This window comes from Chelonia mydas, chromosome 13 (assembly GCF_015237465.2).
Source record: "Chelonia mydas isolate rCheMyd1 chromosome 13, rCheMyd1.pri.v2, whole genome shotgun sequence".
Lineage (NCBI taxonomy): Eukaryota > Metazoa > Chordata > Testudines > Cheloniidae > Chelonia > Chelonia mydas.
The window spans coordinates 15,486,617-15,496,590 of record NC_051253.2 but is presented as its reverse complement, the minus strand read 5'-3'; the positions used below and the strand labels follow the sequence as shown (position 1 = coordinate 15,496,590).

Here is a 9,974-nt window from a genome sequence, read left to right as displayed (position 1 = left end):
CTCCAAAAATGTCCCATAATCCCTTGAAGTCAAGTGGCCACTCTGGTCATTGGATTGAACTCGGCTGCAGGCATGCGGATATCCCCTTTCAAAGCTCTGTTTCTGACAGCCTGCATACTTATCTGCTCCGGGACACAAAGCAAACCATTACTGTGGAATGCTCCTGCTTCACAGGCAGGCTTTTGTGCATGTGTGAGAGAGAGGCGGGGGGTGGGGGCTGATGTTGGGGTTTCCCTCTTCCCTCTGCCGCTGTCTGAACTTACAAGACAGCATGCTGACACACTCTCTGTCCCCCCAAACACACTGTTTCTCCTCCCACATACACACAACATAATCCCTGTCACACTCCACCCCCGCCATTTGAAAAGCACACTGGGATAACTACCACAATGCACTGCTCTATGTGGCGTTGCAAGACCTGCTAATGTGGCCACGCCACTGCGTTTGCTGCTGACACTGTGAACACACGGCAGCGCTTTCCCTGCTGCTGTCTTCGAGGGCTGGTTTAACTCCCAGTGCTCTACATCTGCAAGCATAGCCATAGCCTTCATCTAATGATAAAGCATTTACCCAGAAATACAGATGGCCTCTATGTCACCTCCTTTAATTAGGCAGGTGGTGACTCTAAATCTGTGGGACTATTCTGAGAGTACTGTACTACTGACTATGAGTAAGAGTAGCGGGATTGAGCCCCTTCACTTTCTTTGCACTGCACGGTATTCTTGAATGAAGAGCTGCTCAGATTCAGCTGTCTAGATTTTATAGGAAATACTGTATGTGTCCTTAAGTGAAATATCATTAATGCTCAAGGCTGAGAGGCAGATCCATATTTTGCTGGCTGAAAATGCCGATGACCAGTTTCCATGTTCCAGATGTGATTCATGGGGCTGCTGCCTGAGAAGTTTTTATATCCAACCCTAACAAAGATAAATAGAGTGACACAGTTTATTAAGCCGGAGGCAAAGGTAAATGATAAAAAGCTGCTGTGTAAGAACCACATTAAACACATCCTGTTACATGACATAAACCAAATTTTGTAGTTGCTTAAACTTAACACGCTTTTTTTATTTTCTAATTTCCCAGTAATTTTAAATCTCTATCACTCAAGTTTTTTTTATGAAGTAGGAAAATTTATGAATTGTGCCTCTTGTACATTTTAATACAAATATTATCAGTGTCAAAATACTACATGGAATAATGTTATTAGGATAGATATTGGTCTCTAAATATTCCGTAGTTCAGAAAGGGAGCCTCCTTTTATATCCACACAATTTTTTACCCATAGCTGAATTGTGAGTATTTGTCCCTCTGCTTGCTTGTGGGCGCTAGTCAGGTAGCTAGGTATGCTGCTACTTAGATTTACAGACCTGCAAGTCGATTTGCAAGCACAGAATTGGAAGGTATAAATTGCATCTACAAACAAGGAGGCTGGGCTTCAGGGTGATTGCGAATATACCCTTCAAATATGACTGCAGGTATTAGGACAAAATCTACCGGCACTAGTAGGTTTTCACATCCATTGCCTGCAATAGGAAAAGAATGAATTTGGCCTTTAGTCCATTATCAATGTGAGTGTAAATAACAACTTGTGGAGCTTCCACTGATTCCGAGTGAAAGGAAGGGTGTGTGTTAGCTAGGTGCATCTAGCTTTCTGAAAGAGGCCAGAAGTGTGGTGGTTTTTTTTTTTTTTTTTATACTTGATCAAATGCTACCAATTGGGAGCAAGGTTTTTAGAAATGTTCTGTGCAGACCGGAACGCAAAAAAGACGCACAATACCCATGGATGCACATAAACATTGCATGTGCCAGTGGGTATAATTAGGGCCAGATTGTGGCCTGGTTTATGAAGCATTGCAAAGGGAGCAACGGGGTGTAACTTGCCAGCTACCTGGATTATGGGAAAGCAGTGTGGGGAGGAGAGTAAACTCTTTGAACTTTGAACCCTCTCTGCTTCCAGAACATTGCACTTCATTATTTCTAATTTTTAAGCGCATCTGAATCATAGCTACTACTAGATGTGGAGGCAGAGGTCTCCAGACAGTGTGAAGGAAGCTGGTTTTTAGGTAGTTTTATCATGACCAGGAGTTGAAAAGTACTAGAAATCTGGCTCAGAAGCCTCTTTTTCTGAATTTCCAGATAGATTTTGCAGGCTCCATAGTCTCAGTTAATCTAAAGAAACATGTGAACTACATTCATTTTACCTGCACCACCTTACCTGAAGCTTTGGACACTTTTCCTAACTAGCTTATGAGATTTGCACTAAGACCACATCAAGGTACCGTATAGCCAGGGAGATCATCCATGCTTCCAAGCCCTGCTAAATCCCACAGAGTAGAGAAACTCATGCTTCGGAGTGATTTATTCCTGCTAAAATGAGAAGTGTTTCCATGTATCACAGCTTTATCACCTTCTTTTAGAATTTTGTTTGGCATAAATTTAGATGTAATTTGTTGTTCATAAATGTTAGAAATGGAAATACGGCCTTGAAAGGTTGAAGGATATAAAGGATTCAGATGCACTGCGGGTCTCCACTCACTTGCCCAAAGTCTATTGTTATCCCAGTCTTTTATTGTTCCAGTGTTTGGCCTACTTTTCTGAAACAGATGCTGTCAGGTTGCATGTGATATGTGGATAAATATCCATTCATTACTAGGTTAATACTTGCTTTCTTCATGCATGAGAATGAATTTAGTTAATGACAACAACAAAACAAGAAAGAACAAAAGTAAAGTGTCCATGAGCAAAGCACAGTGGATGTATCTCTCTTCCTTGTGTAACAGGCTGCAGTAGCTCTGAGAACAAAATGGCTCCTCTTCTCTACATATAGGCAGTGCTCTGAGAAATGTGAAGATGCAATGTACCATGAGCAAAGGCATCACCATTTCAGAACTCGTGTGCCCCAGTAAAGATAATCAAATTCATTTTACTTGTGTCTTCTTACATTTGAAACCAAAGGTGTTAGTAAGTGGTGAAAAAGAGAGTAACTTTCCCTCTCTTTGAACCCTCTCCTAAAGCTGAAAAGGAAGTATTGACCTCAGTTCTGAATCCGGACATGGAGAGGAGGGTTCAGGTTCAACTCAGACAGACTTCAAGTTCACTGGACATAGGGTTGCCAGCATTGTATTTCAAAAATAAGGGACTGTTTTCTTAGCACCCCCACTCCACACCTCCTCCCAATATTATTATTATTTATTAATAAGCGGTACTCCCCTACATTCACCAGGGGTATTTCTTGCTGCTTTTTGCAGTACTCAGCAACTTCCGATCTTGTTGTACAGAGATGAAAAAATAACACCAAAATCTCATGAGAACAATAATTCTCACAAAATGTTGGCTATGTCTGAATCAAGCCTGGAAAATAGGTTCTTTGCTTTTGGCCTGTGGAATTTTGTGTGTGCATATATTTATATTAGACTGTTTAGCAGTTGTGTGCATTTCCCATCAGAAAAGTAACTAGATTTTAACATAGTGTAAAGGGCAAGCATAGACCTATGTTATCTCTCTTATGAGTGAGGCGCCCTTTCTATGCATGTCATGTGATCCAAATTTGCTTTTTGAATTTTTCATTTACACACTTGTGCAGTTTCTCTCCTGATAACCTGCTGCTCTCGGCCATAAATGATCAGCAGTTGTAGCCCTGAATAGTTCCACAAAATAAGCAATCAGTGCTACTTGCTCTACTCTACTTCTGTAGCCTCTGTGGTTTCTCTGCTGTCCTTACATTTGTTCAGGTACGGACGGGCTGTACTCAAGTTGTTCAGCGCTAGGTCCAGTAGATGTTACACTTAAAAAATGTTTCAAAAGAATATTCTTCAGGGAGTATTTTTTGTGCTTGTACCATTAGAGCCATTAGATTTGGGTGCCTATTACACCCCTACATGCTCCACAATTTGTGTTTTTCCTCCTACCTTTTTAAAAATAGCCATCTCAGTGCTCTGCAGCATCACAGTGTGTTGCTGTGGAGACGACTGTGATGTTGCCTATGGAGACTGTGACTTCACTGACAGACTCTGAAGCAGAACAGAAACACAGAGAGCGGTTATTGTTTTTGTTTAAGCGTCCAGTCCCTAATGACTTCATTCTCACAGTTGGCTGTGTTCCCCATGCTTTTACACACTGCATACTGAACTGGAATTAGTGCACCAGTCCCCTTTCTTTCTCCATGCTGTCTATGTTTTGCCATATTTAAATATATTTAAGGTAAGCCCAAATGTAGTCTGCAGAAAGACGCAGAACATGGGCATCTAGATACTGATTTCTACCTGCAGCTGTTGTTGCCCAATACAAATTTGTACAATATGGGGGCTGAGCTGTTTTCTTGTATATCTTCCTTGTAAAGGTCAGCATTGTTTACCTTGGGCTAAGAGCAGGCTTTTCCCGCCAATTCACACCATTGCCCAACAACAAACAAAGTAACTTTTTGCCCCCAAAGCCACTGGATTGCCATGCAAAGGTAACCTTCCCCGGCCCCCACAGCTCCTCCTCTCCTCTTCCATATTTCTCCTTGCCACCCTCAGGGTCAAGTGTGATAGCACAAATGAGACTTGCAGCATGACCTGAAGGGATTTGGCATTTGGTGAACAGCTGAGAGCCCTCACAGGGAATGCCCCATCTCCAGCCTCCTCACTTCTTAAACAAGAGGAGTGTCCGTTCTAGTGCTTCAGGTTCTAGTGCCATGGTTCCCTTTTAAAAATGTTGTTTATTACCAGAAGGCCAGGGTAACTGTTGCAGAGTGAATTATTTATTTTCATTAGATCCATGTGTGGAAGATGCAGGGAGTGGCATTCCAAGAGAAAAGTGAGGGGGCTGGGATAGGGCCAGTTCACCAGGCATCGTTGTCCGTCCATCTTGAGCTCCTGGTGGAAATGTAATGCAATTCCAGGTTGTGTTACAGAGCCCTGTCTGCACTCTGGGTGTCTTAATGAGAAATGAGTTGCATGGGAGTTGTTGGGAGGCCATGAGGACACAGAGTTGGCTTGGACAGTCTGTGATTGGGCTCTGTGGCCTGTTCTTCTGCGGGAGATGAGGAACAAACCCCATCCTCTGATGGAATGACTGGAGAGAAATCTTAGTGAGGAAACCTTTTAGTCTCCTCCTGTGGGTTTTTCCGTGGCATGGGGTAATCAAGCCCTTAGATTTATAGCTAGATGGTACTATATTGGAGCCACGGTCAATGTCAAACCAATGTTCTCTTCCAGGCTAAAAGAAAATCTAACTCCAGTGACTAGAGCAGACCCTGTATGACTATTTGTGTAATTTGTAGTTCTACAAAGTTTTGTATGAAACTCCCAAACTGTCTAAACAAATGACAAAGTTAGCACTCTAGAAATACAACATATTTCTTTCTGGCAATCTGGGAGCTCATATTGGAAACTTCTTGCACTCTGATGGTAATTGGGTGCCACTTGATTGCAGCTGAACTATGAATCAACTACAGCCCATGTTTAATAATGAAGAACTAAAACATATTCAGAAATGTACTTTACAATGCTCTGCTACAGATTACAACAATTATGTGCAGGAGATGGTGCCCATGGCCTCTTCTTAAGAAAAATTCAATCTTCAGAACAGCTGATTTGACATGAAATGGAACAGAATGCAAGAACTAATATTGCTCTTTTCTGTGCCCCAGTGCAGTCCTATTTCTGACATCCTGTTTGAGAGGAACTTCCTTTCATAGCCACTATGCAATGCCAAAATAATCAGCAGGCATTATTGTTAGTAGGAGTGAAATGTGTCCTTTAAATCAGTTGTGAAAATGGGGCATTAACCTCAAGTGTGGATAACTGAAAACTGTATTTTAGCTCTCCTCAATAAATGACAATGCCTGATAATATTAATACATGGATAAGATACTGGGGTGATGGAGGCCATATAAATAATTAGATAGAAATGAATATATGTGTAATACCTTTCAGGTGAGATCTAACACCACACCCCTGACCACTAGTAGCCATTAATGATACCTTGGCACTTTGTGGTAGGATAGGGTGTGTTAGTACTAGTGCTCAAGCCAAATTCCTTTTTTCTTGGCTAAAGGCTTAATCCTGAGCACATCACTGAAATTAATGAATGTTGCACATTTTCAGCACACTTCAGGTCTAGAATTCCTCCAGCAGTTCCAAATGGTCCTGGTACTCCTTACTTCCTATCCTAAGCTGTTGTATGGTCATAGTGTGTTAAACAGTTTCCTTATTCCTCTCCATTATTTTGTCATCCTCCAGCTCTAGATACTGAATTTTGCCCAGGTCATCTCAGCTGAATAGAATTCTCTTCCCATGAGATACATTCCACCTGAGCAAATGCAAATTCCAGACAAAACTCCAAAGCTGATACTTTTCTAGTTCTCGCCATCTCAGTTCCTATTGATGTCCTTTGTTTGGTTTCCAAGATTCAGTGCTCTGCTATTTGGGAAGAGAGCTCCATTGGATTGTAGACCTGGACTCAGTTCCCTTATGATTTATGGCACCCTTTGTTTCTTGTGGCAATTAGGGCATAAGGGCAGTAGATCTGCTCCTGCAGAATAATCTTAGAACAGGGGCATCTCCAACTGGCTCAGAATTGATGCAGCTGGCTGTACAAAATACAGGTCAATGAAACAGGTGTTCTGGGCCATGACTGGGTTAAGGGGACATGGCTGGTGCACCACTGCTATATTCTGCTGACACAATGGCCCTGGGAGCCATGGACTACTGAGGCCCGGTTTAAACTAGAAAATTAGTTTGGTTTAACTATGTGGGCCAAGGGTGTGAAAAATCCGCACCCCTGAATAGCAGTGTTAAGACGACCTAAGTCTGCATAGATGGCGCTAAGTTGACGGAAGAATTCTTCCTTTGACTGAGTTAGCGCCTCTCGGGGAGGTGGATTACCTACGCTGGTGAGAGATCCCCTGCTGTCAGCATATGTCGTATCTAAACGGAAGTGCTACAGAGGTGCAGCTGCAGCGTTGCAGATGTGCGGCTGTAGCATTTTAAGTGTAGATATACCCTCTGTGTGTGTTTAGAGCAGCACCGAGGCTGGCTGAACAGATCCTGGACAGCCACAGGTGCAGTGGAGAGGTGCAGTGCACTGGTCAGGAAATGCCCCATCTCCCACCCCGGAAAATGTCAATGAAAATGAAAAAAATGGATATTTAATGGAAAAGCACACTGAATTTTTCAGGTTTTGGCCAATTTTTTCCCCTAGTTTTGGGTGTTCAATTTTCCACTGAAAAATCAATTTTTTTCAAGGAAGCCAGATGCTTTCAGGGAACATTTGTTTAGTTGAAACCCAGGGTTTCCGTCAAAAATGTTTTGGTGGAAAATTTTCAGCCAGCCCTAAATGTCACTTTGCCTCTCTCTGAGCCCAGGCTGGCCAGAATAGACAACTGGGTCCTTTAACTGCTTCCATCTTTGTCTGTAAAGTGCCTGCTGCACTTTGGGTGCTGGATATGTAAATAATAGTAAAGATACAGTACCATTTAATTAAAAAGAGGCAGTGTTAGTTATTAATGCTTTGCCCACAACTTGTGTCAATCTACAGGATCTAATACAGTGATTAAAAATGTTAAGAGTACTAGATCATGTCTGACCTCTGCAGGTCTTGCTTTTGTCAGAAGAATTGGTTTAATTGGCTAGGCTCTTTGGCACCGATTGTCAGAGCTGCAATCTTCAGTTAATCTTCAGGAAGGGACTCGGGACTCAGTCTGTGGAGAATTCCATGAAATGCTGTTCAGTGGATGATAATAGAATGACATGGATGACACAAACTGGGCAAGGAGAACAGCAAGGTTAATTTACTAAAACTGGCACTTTATGAGCCATTGATTTATTGATGAGCTCCGCTCTGCTTGCTGAAGAGATTAGTTGGATTAGCTACTTTTAATTAGTCTTTCTGAACTTTACTGCCTTTTTTTCAGAACCAACTCATGCTTTGCTAAATTGAAGCAGATCTGATTAAATCAGAAGAAAGGAAGGGAGCAGTCTTTTGACTTTAAATGCTTAGGGACAACACCGTGGTTGAGCTGGCTGCAGCTTCCTAGAGTGATAGGTAGGTTGACTTTAATGTGGATTACGAGGGTTAAATTTCTCTTTCAGTTTCTTTGCATTCTACATGTTGATACAGGGCAGAGAAGTGTTACTTTGCTGAGGAGGTTCAATCAGTGGTAAAGGATTTGTATCTCCTGATTGAACAGGCCAATTTGGCTCTTTTGCAGAATTCTGGTGTCGGGGTAGAAATGAAAGCTGACGTGGTATAAAAATCCTGACTATTGCGATTAGCAGTCCCTTTGGAATAGTGATCAGATTTCCTTTTTAGGTAGTCATACTCTGAAAATGAAATTGGACCAAATCTGCAGATCCTTGATGAGTTTTTACTCAGTTCTTACTCAGTCAAACTCCCATTCAATAAGTAAGGATTAATTTAAATAAAGGATTGAGGGCCTTTGGGTTTGGTCCATTGTGAAATTCCATATTTACTCCCTTTCAAGACATCCAGGTCCTGGTCTTGTAACTTTTCTTACTTAAGTAGTAAAAGTCAAAGTCTTGCTTGCCTTACTTAGGCAAGTAGACTCATTGATTTCAATGGGACCACTTGCATGAGGAAGGACTATGGAATCAAGCCCCAAATATGTGATCTGGCATTTGTTCTTCTGCCTCCTATATTAACCCCAGTAATAAAGACTCGAGCACTGAACTTAGATGAGTGTTCTGGTGGTGATACATGATGAGGAAACAAATCCAGCTCCCCCTTCCTTTACTCCTTTGGCTCTGCAGTGTTGAGAGAAATGAAAACTGGTTTTGTCAATAAAATAAATAGATGTGGATGAAAGAGCTAGAGGATGCTGAGTAAGAATGTGCTACTTTAATGTTTTCTGACCACAAGCACAGTTTATCGTGGGTCTTGATGGCAGCTGTGAGTGACTGACTGTGATGCATTTGCAAGGGACTTCACACAGCTCATTTGCAACACTCTCTACTTGTTCTTTTGGTTCTCCACTGTTTCACATAATGACCGTGAAAGGAAGGTATCAGTCCTCCAGAATTTTTTTGTGATCTTTACCGGCTTGAAGACAAATTGCCACCCCAGAAAAGACCTTTGTTCTCTCCTATGAGGTCAGATGTGATGGTGATGGATACTTTGGAAATGAGGATAATAAATGACAGTGTTTAATGAATGATGAAAAGGGATGTGTGTCAGCTTATAAACTCAGTGAACTCCAATGCTGTGAATGTAGGGTTGAGCCATCTAAGGGAACGTATTTGTGTTTGCACATAATGCTATAGTTTTCCCCTCATTAGTAGCTTTCCTTCTTCTCTGAAGAATGTTTCCAGTTATGCCTTTTTTTGTGTGCATAGGCATCAATATCCTCAGCTTTTAGCTAAGTGTGATGCTTTCTCGGGGTGTCCAGAACTGTAAGTCACTCTATTACCCTTCTGCTTTAGCAAAAGAGGAGCTTGTTGGTGCTACACTGTGCGACAGCTCCCTGTCACCCCAGTTTGTAAGCCTGACAAAGTTCTTAGGGTTCTGCCAGTCCTTGCCATGATGGTTAACACTTTGTGTGCTTCAGTTCCCGAACTCTTCAGAAGCGTCTCTCTGCAGCATCCGGCCCCTGTCTCTGGATGCCTGCAGAAACACCAAGCTTGCTGTCTGCAGACTTAGAATATCATTAGCTCAGCTGAAGATGCACACCTCACTTTAATATAGCAGCACTGAGATGAAGTGATAATAAAACAAGAATAAGAGGTACTAAGCAGAGATAGGAGAAACAGAAAATGGTTGTAAATAAAACATAAAAATCTAATCATGCTTTCTAGTGACTAAAAGTTAACTCAACAGGCTACACTCCTTGTCTTTTCTCACCTACAGCCAGTCCTTAGTGTCCCCAGCCCCACACAGTTGGGGATCCACCATTCATGGAATGCAAAGAGCACTGACCTCTCTGCTCCCTCCATGATGGGATAACAAGATGCCCTTTTGCTTCTCCTTATATTCCC

General features: G+C 42.0%; 1 long non-coding RNA gene across 1 annotated transcript in view; it reads left to right on the top strand.

The window, feature by feature from the left end:
- The window catches only part of LOC119567946, a 136,893-nt gene that overhangs the window by 51,610 nt on the left and 75,309 nt on the right, over positions 1-9,974 (top strand). The window lies entirely within an intron of this gene.